A 13,568-nucleotide genomic window follows, 5' to 3' on the forward strand; every position below is an offset into this window, starting at 1 on the left:
CATAAGCAAACTAGGTCCAGCAGTGCAAACATGAGTCAGCCAAGAGGACTGAGAATAAGCACAGCTCCTAAAGATACCACAGCCTGGTAGCAACAGCTACAGAAACAGCCTGCCTGAAGGACTTGTCAAGATCAGCTCCTTAGAACTCCTACTAATGTCTTAGTCTAATATAACTTTTAGTCAGACCTATTCAATCTGATTGCATTAGTAACTGCTGTGCTTCCAGTGACTTTTACTCATTCTGCAGTATGTTTACTCCAAGACACGGAAACAGAAGAGCAGGATACAAAAATTATCTGAGCTCGGTTACCTTCAATTGCAGGAGGTTCAGCTCATGAAAAGTGAAAGGGAAAGGGGCACTAGTGGCAGTAGGACATCTAATTTGTCACTCTTCTTGTACAACGATTTACTGTCACACACTTCCTATTGTTTTGACCAGCCCAAGTTATAGGTTTTCTAGTATTTCTTATGGGAGATAATTTTACATGTTCATACAACTTTGATAAGAAGATTTTTTAAAAAGACTTATTTTTTCTTGTTTTAATTTCAATCTGTTATCTCTATTCACTTATTTTTCACTATACTTATTATGCTTTCACTTCTGTGCTGACAATTTGATTTCTAACATTTTTCTTCTGGTATGGTTATACACCATTGCTTTCTTCACCATTTTGGCTCTTATAACTCTTCCTTAACTCCTAACTCCATACCATAAAATGTACTGAAACTGAATACAGTATGGGAGCTGCAGTAAATAGGGTTTACTGCAGATGGAGAACAGTTTCTAACACTGAGCTGTAGCATGGTTTCCTACTTAATCAATTTGTTTCCCTATCTTCCTCTAATTATGCACGTCATGTTTACAGTCCACTGTGAGACACGTATATTATGAAAACCAGATGATTCTAAAATCATTTCCACATGTAATCACATTACTAACAGAAAGGTTTTAACATAGTGGTATTTTTTAAAATATTTTTGTGGTTTTCTCAAAAAATGCTTTGCAATAATCATTTCCCATTCCAAATTATCCTGCTATAAACACATATTAATTGACTAGTTCCTTTATTCTTTCATGAGAGATTTTATTTTGGCTTAAGGGACTGATTGCTCTGTTTGCTGTGAAATACTCGTGGGAATTTTGTGAATTTCATCTCTAAGATACAAGACTCAGGAGGGTAATGTGAGTTGATTGTTATGATCAAAAGAAAATGGAAATCACAGAGAGGAGGATATATTTGGTTTACAATACATCTCTGGTTTAAATGCTCTTTCAAATTAACAGCTAAGATTATTAATTAATGACTTCTGAAACACCTTTAGCATCTATGCAAGCTGCCTGTGGTTGTGAGTAGGAGATTCATACAGCAGAGCAGTGCAAAGCTTTTCTTATTTCAAGCTGTCAGTTGGGCTATTCCATTGCTGAGAATTTTCTAGGTTACATTAAATGTATTTAATGAAAATATTTATGATGTGAATATTTTTTTCAGTATGATAAGTGGTATGAAATTAGTGAATGAAAACAAAAGTCAAAATTAACAAATTTTTAAGAAGCAATTAGAGTGGTAAGTTTTTATACCGCTATATTACTGGTGCTGAGTTTGATACCCACTTGAATCCTTTGACTAAGTCCATTAGAACTATGTCAGTCAAAATAAGCATAGTTTCTTTTTACTAGAGAAATAATAATGAATAATTTTAAAACTTTTACTGATGTCTAATCTACCCCTATAAGGTGAAAAGGCCCTGTAAAATGGCAGCACACAGCAGAATTACATTGACAAATACTATAATGACTAAACAGGCAGAATTTGGGGTCAGATTTAATGAACAAATGAGATTTAATTGAGATGCTCAGAGTAACACATTCACTTTTCATTAAAGTGCTTTTTGTAAGTCTTGGATCCTGGCTTCATGTCTTAGCTGAAAACAGCATCAGTGACTGTTGCAGGGTAGGATTTTAATTCAGTGCTCATTCTGAAGGAAGAATGACCCTTACAGTGCTTAATCGACCACAGCATTTCTCAAGAATGACCTGGGGTCGTCTTGGAGGTCTCCCATGCAAGTAGGAGCAGTAATTACTGTCCAGTGATGAAATGGAGTGTATCATTACAGACTGCAGTGGTCCTAGTCCTAATAGGCTAAGTAAAACAGGAAGGAGGATTCTTAATTTGAAACTTCATTGTATTTATCAAAACCAAAACAAAACAATTTAAGTTGTTCTAATGCTGATTTCAAGAATTATTTGTACTCTTGGAACTCTTTTTGCTCTAGCTCCCTGTTCAGGTTCACAGCTGTGCTCTTGCTGCCACAGATAAACAAGGTCAAGGAATCTACCCCATGTAAATCCTAAACTTAACCTCTTTTTAATCCTCTGCCCTTCAAAGACCCCTCTGGCAGTGTAGGTTGTTCTGAGCCTACAATTATTTCACCATCCACATTGATTTATTGTATTCACTCCAGTTTGTGTGTTGTTAGTCAGTAAACCTGAATTTTGTACAGTGACCTCTACAGAAAAGCCACACCCCTGATTAATACAATATTCCATCTATTTTCTGTTAAATTTCTCCTTCTTAATTCACTTGCTGAAACACATTTGCCTTAATTCAGTTGGACGCTCGATCTCTCTGTAGCAGGCCGCCACCAAACGACCAAGGGCCCCACTGCAATTACAAGTAATCCTACAAAGAAATGAATAAAGACTCAATTATGAAGCATTTTAAATGCAGACTGCACCATAGCTCTGCTAATACGTCACCCCCTACAAGCACTGTGAAATGAGATTGGAGATTGGGTCTCTAATACGAATTAGATTTCAGCAAGATCACTTACAGGTCTGTTTTTCCCCTTCAAACCAGCTCCAGTGAAAATTATGTGCTCCACTCATCATTCACTCCCACTTAATTTGATTCCTTTTAAATACCTAAGTGTCTCAGATATTTTCTGCAGATTATTCTTTGGCAAACTGAAGAGGTAATTTTGGCTTATGGGCAGACATATTAGTAGCATAACAGTTTTGGTGAAAATAGGACCCTGCCCATTTTTCTGAAAATTGCTCACCAGTAATTTGGATATCACTAACAATAGCATGTGGGGATAGTTTGGTTTGGACTAGCTTGTAACTACCTTTCCTAAATGAACAGAAAAGGGGGTTCCAATGTCATTTTTGTTCCCTTTCACAAGATCGCATATTCTTCTCAGTTAAGATGTGATATTAAGACTCAAGAGATATGTCTATGGATGTGTTTCTTACGTGGCTATGGTCTTGGTCATTGATCAAGTGTTTAACATCTAATACGCAAAATTTTGCACTCTTTCAAATAGAAATAGTAGTCATCATATTTTTGCCCTTACCAGTCAAATTTACTTTCTCATCTTACCTATCCAAGATTAGTTTTTTAGGGTAAATATTAACAAGTACAAAAATCATCTTATAATGAATTTCCTGACATATTTATTTTATAAATGTCTGCTCCAGAATGCATTGCTGCACAGAAATGTTCTCATAAAATATTTGTTTTAAAGTAGTATAAGCAAAATATAGACTTATTTAAAATCCTCAGAAAAGGTTCCATGGTTTCATTGTATGCCTGTATATTTAACTTAATCATATGTATTTTATTTTATTGGATTTATAATTTAATGTATTCATATTTGCCAAGAAGGTAGATCTTTGAAGTTCTGAAAAGGGTGAATGCTCCCTAACTCAACTGTGTAAATATATAAAATTCTCCTTATGTCATGATCTAAATAACACAGTATCTTTTCATGTATTTCTTTTTAGTCATCCTGTATTCACTGAAGTTTGAGTTCAGGATTTACTTGAAATTTTAATAGTCTTTGTGTAAAATGGAATTACAGGCAACTTGTTAGTGATATTCCCAATACAAAGCCTTTTTATTTCCTTTATTTTTATTTCAAGCACCGTTGTTTCATGTACAAGAGGATAATTACTGTTGTGAAAGCAATTTCTATTAGAAGGGGGGGAAATTGTTATTATTGCATCTTATCGTATTATCAAGTTGAAACTTAGAATAACTCGCTGGCATGAAGCATTTAATTATTTTTTCTCAAGTGCCCCCAAATTTGTTCTTGTTTCTGCCTTAATGATCTACTTTTTAACTCATAAAAGAAACAAATACACTCAGTTCTTTAAAAAAGTCCATCATCTACTTGCAAAGGACACCATTAATTTATCAGAATCCAAAAAGCTGCAAAACTACCACATGACTTCTCAGGTTGACTGTCAAAGTCTATTTGATCATCTGTGCCAGTCCCCAACCACTGTCTGTGTGATCCAAGGTCTTCCCCAAGTGTACGTTTACTGCTATACTCATGTGTGTTGAGTCAACTAAGAGAATTTCTTCTTCGACACTTTTTAAAACAGAAGGTTCTGATGTAATTGCCAGCATTTTTATTTCTTTTTTACCTTTGTGCTTTTTACCTCTTTGTTCCTTGCATATTTTTCACACACTCAACTCCCACATCTTGTTTTATGTAAGTTAGAAACAAATACTGAGGATGCTGTGGTGTCATTATCATGATAATCAGTACACCTTAGCCTACAGTTCAGGTCATGTTCTTATCTCATTCCTAAGAAACATAGTTTCACTTAGAGGAGATGATCAGAGTTTAAACAAACAGGGACAAACATAAATGCAAGGCAAACATAAAAATGTATGGCCTGTTTAGTTTAGTGAGAAAAGCAAATAAGGTAAGATACAACAGAGACATGCCAAATAAGTGATTGTCGTGGATCCTGTTTGCTCTTCCTGATAGCATAAAATAGAGCTCTCATCAAAAGAGAAGTTGATCTTTGAGAAGATAAAAAAATTAAACAATATAAAAGTATTGACTGTAACTCACAGCCACAGACAACTTTGTAAATAAGATTTTACAAGACAATTACAGAAAATTAAGCATTTATATGATCAGTGAGAACACGTGCAGCTATATTGCAGAGGAAGGCTCAGTAACCAGAGAAAAAAACACAAACCCTTGACTTATCCCATGAACTAATCTCGAAGTGAAAGCAGTTAGAAAAGTTCTCTATGGACAGTTTATTGCATAATTGTTTAAAACTAGCTTATTGTCATCTCTCTCTGAAGCATCTGCTACTAGTCACTGTCAGAAAAGGGATATTTGGGTTGGTAGACTATTAGTTTAAGTCAGTAAGTTAATTGCTATAATGCTGCTGCTTTGTTTGAACTTCTAGATAATATGTTTCCTAACCACAAAGTAGCTTTCTGTAAAAATGTTCATTGTCATGGCAACAGAAATAGAAGGACCAATTTCCTTTTTGAGTATTTGAGCAAGATCAGCCATATAATAGACTATACTCTTCCTTTGTTTTTTTTAGTGTAGGTACTACACTTCTTAAAAAGGGAGCTGAAGGTCATATATAACCCTCTGGAGGATGAGAGAAAATGTTCTTTGATAGGAATTTTACAGACACAGAGAGGAGATTTTTAGGAAATTAGAGCAAGGAAAGCTACCAGAAGGGCGTCAAGAAGAAGAGGACCTGCAGCTCCAAAATCAGTGAAAATAATGTTCAGAGAAACATGACTGCTGGGTCCAAGGCACTGCAAAAGGGTGTCCAGAGGGGTCGTGCAGTTTGCTGCACTTCAGAAAGCCACTGAGACAGCTGAGACAATGGTCTGTCTACAGGGACACAGTGGACAAGGGGAAGATGGATTACAATCCCTTTTATTACTATTCTATCTTAGTTTCTGTATTTAAAAATTTAATTAACCTTCCTTATTGTCCACTAAAACTGGAATTTTTTTGTTTGTTAGTTTAAAAGCTTTTGTATATTGTTTAGGAAACTCACTGCAAAGGTCTAAATTCCCTACACAGCTGTGACTAACTTGAGATCACACCTCAAGACAGCCAAAGGATGATTTTCTCTTCCTTTCCTTGCTGTCAGATCTCAAACCTATAATCAAAATAGAAACCCATCATCAGTCTTCTCTCAGATCATAGCTGGTGCTGCACTCACACAGGGACAAGCTGCTACTATTGCAGGAGATCCAGACAGGTTGGATACTGCAAATATCTCAACCCGGAAACACATGACAGAAGTTGATTAAAACAATTCCTAAGTAGATTCTTTAAAACTTATCCATTCCTCAAAGGTGCAACACATTCAGACTAACACATAAACATGGCAAAAAGCCCGCATTCAGGGTGTTGTTTACATCTTTGTAAATTCCTCTCAGCTGAGCTATCTTCTGCATTGACACAATGAAAGCAGCTTGACTTTTCTAAAGCTTTTATATCTGAAACTTCCCTGTCAGTTCTTCTCCATTGTCCCCTCTTTGTCTGGGCTCCGGGAGTCCACAGCCTTCCTTTGGCACATGCCTTATTCTTTAAGAAAGGAGAGCTACCAAGCCCAGATGAAAGCACATAGGCTTTCAATTAATAGCCCAGCTGTTGTTGTCATAACTCCTTTGATTGCTTGTGCAGGGGCTTTTACTTGAATCCTTGATGTTGTGTGCTAATACTGAACCTAAAAATACAGGTAAAACATCAGTTTCCATTAACAATGCTGTGCGTTCAGACAGGGTTGCATCTAAAAATCATAAAGGTTTGCCACAAACATGAATACTTTCCTCATTTATTCAGTTAAAAAGCTTGTTATTTGCTGTGCTAGAATGAAATCTTGATCCTCCTAAAATAGATGAGACCTTTTTATTATCTCTCACACAGCTGGGATATCAGACTAAAGAATAAAAATTACACAAGAATGTTTTAAGACATTAATGTTTCCTTAAAAAATCCTAATAAGGAAATGAAAGGAATTTTCAGATTAGTATCAGTAAATTCAAAATGAGAACACTTAATTTAATAAAGAATATTCCTCTAAAAGAGATAAAAATCAGATATTATAGCAACTAGCTACTTTGCAGCAGTCTAATTAAACTATGATGAAAATAGGATTTTTCAGCAAGCTTACTTGTGCTGTGCATTTTTTAAATACCAAAAATAACTAGTCTTTCAAATAGATTAAAATTTTTATTATTTTTAAAAAGTAATTAATCTGAAACTGTCTCTAAAATCAACTTACTAGTTATTAATCAATAATATAATAGGTTACTTACCATATACTTACCAAAACAGAAACTAGGGTTAGATGTAATGTTTTGACTGTAAGGTTTTTGTGGTCTGAGAAAGAAAGCAAAAGGTTTTGTTTTCTTGTACTACCAGGACACAAGAATCATCTTTAATCTTTTATTTCTTGTGTTAGTTTTAATTCAGTTGTTTACAACTTTTATTTCATGCATTCATTTAAGAGTATCCCTGTTATTATGCACTAAGGTTCAATTATAAAATTGATGCAAATCCAGAGACTTCAAATGTTTCATAGACCTACAGCCCAGGGCAGATCTATTTATAAAGTGGAGCCACTTCCCCAAGCCTGTGCCACCAAGTGCATGGTAGTTTGGGATTGCTGAAATAGTATAATCTATGTGGAATGGTAGTTGTTTTAAATTTCTTTCTTTTAAAGTTCCTATTTCTTCTTCTGTGGAGTCTTTGTGAGTTACCTCAATCTGTAACAAACACAAATGAGTTTTGAAGGTATAACTAGAAAGAAATAATTGAAAAGAATTTTGTGTAGTTTCTTTGTCTGTCTAAAGTGAGGGAGAAATAAGGCCAGGAATATTTATCTCTTAGGCCTCAATAATTTATTGTTTCCAAAAAGGTAAAATAAAACATCCTTTTCCATGAGGAGACTAAAACACTCAGTTCTTTTCCCCAGCATCTATGACGTTCAAGAACTATCAAGGTTCCTCCATACCGAGGAGGATCTTGATCCAAAAAGAAACCACAGCATGACATACCACCTTCTTGCATGAGACAGTAGCTCTGCAGCAGACCCTGTCCATAAAAAGGCTCTCAATAAAAAGGTAAATCTGGAACAAAGGCAAGGGAAAAAGCACAGCATGCCTGCTGTAGTCACAGACTTCTATCTATCCAGTATCCCAAAATACACGGCACATAAAGTCCTCCTGCCACTATTCAGCACAAACAATGCTACTGCTCTTGCATGGGTTTTTTGAGTTCCCTTGTGGCACTACTCAAACTCTGGAGTACATTCTTCATACTTTTTTTTCTACCACAGTTTTCCATACTTTCTTCACACAAATGGCCTTTTTGCATATTTAAGCCTTAATTTAATTCATTAATTCATTAACTCACATAACTTGCATCCTTAGAACCATGAAAATACTACACAAAAAATGAAGATGTCCATAGTTTGAAGAATTAAGATCTATCCTTTGCCAGAAGACGTGCTTTTACAGAGATCAATGACTGAAATTGCTTATGGCAATCTGAAGACATGCTTCTTTCCCTGTGTTTGCTGTTTCTAACTAGGACAATATGATTAAACTAGATCAGAGAGTAAATTATGAGCCTAAGACACTGACATAAATCAGAAGTAAAACTCATGAAGTCCACACATTTAGATTTTCATTAAAATGGTGTGAGCTAAGAAACATGCCTTTACCAATAAGTGCTCTCAGTACATTGAAAACAAACAAATAAGGTATAATAATATGGATTGAGAGCTGACTGAACAGACCAGCTGGTTTCCACAAGGTATTCTATCCCTGAGTGTGAGATGCTATTATTTCACAAGGCCAAATATCCTTGGAATGGATGAGGCAATGACCAGATTTGGAGACATTCAGATAAATTGCTAGAAAAAGGTTGCTGGTAGAAATAGTAATTATTTAGACAGATATATATCATTTTAAGCAAAGTATATTTTATAGTTTTCTGAGAAGCATTCATTGTTTTGTACATTAGTTGTCTCTGCCATAGAAATGTCCTTCAAGGCTCTACTGGTAATTCTGGGCACTGCAGTTGTCCCAAAGGAACCTTCTCAAGTCTGTGGTAGAAATACTCTGATCCACCCATACCGATTTTTCCGTGGTGTTTGTCTTTGCCACAGTGCTTGAAAAGTACATCATAGAATGATCTACATCCCTCCATCATCAAGAAATTTCAAGAAAAGTAATCTGTAGCACTTGGGAAATTGTATAACCCTTTCACACTCCCAAAGTGGGTGGGAGAGTAGTGTTCTGATTTCATATTATGCATCATGGATTTCTTTCTCTTGGAAGTCCATGATGCCATTGTATTTCTTAGTAAGACTTTGCAAACCTATGCCTTTATTTTTTCTTCTTAATGCCTAGAGATGCGAAAGATTTAGCATTTCACGTTCCCTTGGTCTTTTACATAAGGTTATTTTAATGTGTGATGGCACAACTGAGATGATCACTTAAACGATGATCACTATACAACGATTTCGACTAGGCAGGAATTTAGAAAGGAAATAAACTGAACAGTCTGCCAAGCTATGTCTTCACGATTTGAAAAGTCTTTGGACTTATCCTTATTACTGCAATTATTTTTCTTTATAAAGCCTCTAAGAATCCTTAATGATTTTAATGATTTAAAAACCTGGCTATACAAAACAGAGAGCATATGGTTGTCAATGCTGCAGATCCATTACAAAGAATGCAGCTACAATCAGCTGCTTTTTTGAGAAATGGTTTGGTAATATCATAAAACTTACATAACACAGTTTTATCTTTCTTGTGTAGATTTATAAGGCCAAAAGGACCTCACGAAGACATCACCTTTTATGCTGATCATGAATTGCATGAATAAAGCATAAGAACTAATTTAGATGCTTAAACTGAAGCCAGTATAAACTTGAAATGGCTGAGGAAAAAGGGAAAAAAACTAGTGTGGCTATAAATCATATTTGTTGTTCTTCAGCCTTCAGTGCAATTAGAAAAGTCTGGGGCTCCTTAAATTATGCTCAGCTGCCTACAGCCCTACGGGTTAAGTCCTGCATCTGAAAATGCTGCGATAGAAAAATGTCATGGCTCCTCTCTCCGGGATCAAACCAGGAGGAGACAAGACTCGTAGCACCATGATGACTCACCTTGGGAAAAGTGGTTAAAGAGGTAATCACTGCATTATGTATTTCTCTGCTTGTTTGTAGCATGCAGTTGCATATTCTTTAAGTAATCAGCTACATCTCATCCCGATTCTATTGAGGTTATTCACAGAACTGTTGTCCTTATATTCCGATTACACATTTGTCATCCCATCCAGGGGAGAAGAAGGGATGGAATGAGAACATTATAAATGTCAGGTAGAGATGCAGTCTATTGTCAGAGGAAAAAACTGAAATCCATGTGTACAGAGATATAATTAGATAGATTGCTATTTAAATATGGCCAGCATTCTGGGTCAAGGTCAACAATACCACTGTTGACTGTAGCTGACTTTTACTGTGCACAGCAAGTCCACAGTTACTATTTTGATTTTATTAAGTTTTCAGGTAATTTTTTGGTGGAAGTGGTGGTTTTGGGTTGGGTTGGGTTGGGTTTTTTACAGTGGAAATTTTAATCCATAAAGTGTTGATTGTTTGGTTGGGGTTTTTTTTGGTTGGTTGGTTGGTTATTTGTAATGGAGAGTATTATGCAACACAAGAGAAAAAAATTCTGATAGCTTCAAAAGGGATAAATTTTTCATTTCATTTTCATGAAGCTTAAAAGTCACTTTGTAGGATCCATATGGAGAGGGGGGAAATGATGATGTATGCTCCAATTAGAAAATTCCAGGGAACATCTTGGAAAAGCTGCATGTAACCTGAGCTGTGAGCTGAGAACCCCCAAACCACCATAATAACAGCATCAATCTAACTGCCTGGGAGACAGTGCAGTGTAGGGAGTGTCTGCTGCTAAAAACTTCAGGCACTTCCTTAGACAAGATTGGACAGAACAAATTTTGCTTTCAGAGCTTGGTAACTGTTACTGTTTAGGTAGTATCATCATTTAAAGATTTAAAGGTGATCTAGATTTTCAGCTATACTGTGGGTATTTAAGCAGGTAGAAAGTTCAGAGAAAAAACAGACAGAGGAAGCACCGCTGTTAGTCCACCAGGTATAGAAGCATCTCCCACATCCACATTTATTTACAACAGTGAGGAGGTTTTGAATAGTAAATTTCTTTGAGGAGGTTTTGAATAGTAAATTCTTGGATGAACTAAGCAAACTATATCTATGTGTGTATATATATATATGTATTAGTAGGTATACATAGAGATACACACAGTATCTGAAGTTCTGCTCATTGCTCCATGTGCATGTGAACTTTTTTCTCCATGGAATGTACCACACACCATGTATTATAGAAGCTATCATAACACCTAGGGTAAGATCACACAAACTGTGAATTTCAAGTTCTTTACAGACTTACTGTTATAAACATACATTTTTTACCCTGAAAATTTTTTTCATGGAAATTCGAAAAGAAAGTAATAAGTATTTGATATGTCACATTTCCTCTTTGTTCATCTCACAGTTTTTACACCTAGCCCTAGCTTTAATACAGGGCTCAACTCCTTGGAGTCACAAGCATCACCTCTGTCTTGGGACACTCACAGGAGATTTTCTAATACACAAAGGGTAGCACTTTCAGGTATAAGTCAGTGTTTAACTTTTCACTCAAATCCATATTGGTAAGAAATTTCCATCATATGATGATTGTATCCTACTGTATGAAAGCATGGGATATCTAAATCTTACACATGCTGATTATGTATTCACCTAATGAAAACACTTGCCTGGCTCTTATCAGCATGCCCGCTAGTCTCCCAGCAAAGTCATGAAAGAATGTAAAGGTTGCAATAATTTCTTTAGGACAGAGTTGCACTTGAGGCATATTAGTGTGAGAAAGCGGCACTGCCACTTTTTTTTTGGGGGATAAAACATTTTCATCTCTGTGCCCATCAGCATGAAGCCTTTCAAAAGTCATAAATTCACTAAGAAAATAGTTGGAAATCTCTGAAACAAATCTCTATAGGTAAAGTGTCAAATTGTGCAGTCCTAACATACAGCTCTACAGCCCTCTAAATTGATTCTTTTTAACTGTGCCAGTATTTGATGTACTCACCTGTGGTAGCTGCCACCACTTGCATTTTTCAAACAGCAAGAAATGTGTAACTAACATTGATATAATGCTCTATAAGGCAGTAACAGAAGAAGCTATGCCACAGGATTGTCAAATTAAGCCTTGCAGGTTAGGCTTCAACAGCAAAACCACAGGGACTCTGCAGCTGTTGTGCAGGAGGTAAGGCTATATGCTGGACTGGAAGAAGTGCATTAAAAAGGCCCAGGGAAGCAGAAAGGCCATGGCAAAGACTTCACTGTAGGGAATGCAAAAGGCAGGTGTTCTTTTCCATTGCCTGCCAATAAATGAGTTTCTGCTAATAGACTTGTGATGCAAATGGACCCTTTTCCTCATGGACAGGTTGCCACCAGTCAGTGTTAACACATACCAAATCTCTGTCCTTTAGAAAATAAGACCAGCACATCTGATTCAGTATCATGGAAGACACGAACTAAGAAAAAGGTTATAGGTCTCTGCACACACCTAGATTCTGGCTCAACCTGTGTGTTGCTGTTTGTTCTCTTTCAGAGTAGGGGAAAAACAGTGTAAAAATCACACAAGTTTTGATGTAGGAACACAAGAAATAAAGCAAAGACTGAATTCAAGACTACAGCTTGGATTTAAGACAAGAGACTAATATCACCACTACATGCAAAAGGAAGTTGCATAATTGGAAATCATGGAGCTAAAGGGAGCCTCTGAGGTCTCTTTATATGATATTGTGTTTATTTCAAGTTTTTGTGATATTTTTAATACATCACTGGTTCATTATTTTTTCAGTGACTGTGGAATGTAGTCCATAGTGGTATAGCTCTGGATAGACAAGTGCCTTGGAATGATTGTAATTTCTAGGTAAGAGATTGTTTCCCTCAAAACCAAAAGAATTTAAAAGGTGCCAGGATGGAAACCACTGTTACCTCCCATATAGTTCAGATAATTGTTCCTCATGGAACAGTTTCTCACTCCTGCTGGTAATTGGTTTGTGCTCCAAAGCTCAACAGTTCTTGCTAACTGAGTTCTACCTTATGTAATTGCAGCAGCTGTTTATATTTGATACAGTATCTTCTCTTCAAAACTGATTCAAAATTTTATGCTGTAATTTCTAGACAGTCTCATACAAAACTAGTGAATATCACTCTTCCTATTTTAATATAGCTAAGTTTATAGACAATAAGCTATACAAAGGAAATTTCAATTTATTAATAAGTCTAAGCTAATGGCAAAACTTGAGTAAGGCAGCACTGCAAACAGAAAGGCCTTGAAATGAGCGAGTAGCAATGAGGTTTTCGGGCTTACTTGCCCTTGAGAGGATATTCTGTAGGTTAGAAATCAAAGCACAAACGCAATTTTAAAATACGCTAAGTGGAGAAGGATACTTTGATTGGATAAACTAAAAGAAAGATGTCTCTGACTCGGCCATTTAACTGGTCAGCTAAGGTATGAGAGACTAGAAAGATTCCAAAAATAACCACATTAAAATTATAAAAATCAATACAATATTTCACAAAGATTCCGAGCAGTAAGAGCAAAAGCAGAAGAATTATAATACATGAATCTATATGATTAGCTATGACCTTTGGAATATGCAGCACAGAT

The sequence above is a fragment of the Manacus vitellinus genome, unplaced genomic scaffold (genome assembly GCF_001715985.3).
Source record: "Manacus vitellinus isolate BGI_N305 unplaced genomic scaffold, ASM171598v3 scaffold_59_pilon, whole genome shotgun sequence".
Taxonomy (NCBI): domain Eukaryota; kingdom Metazoa; phylum Chordata; class Aves; order Passeriformes; family Pipridae; genus Manacus; species Manacus vitellinus.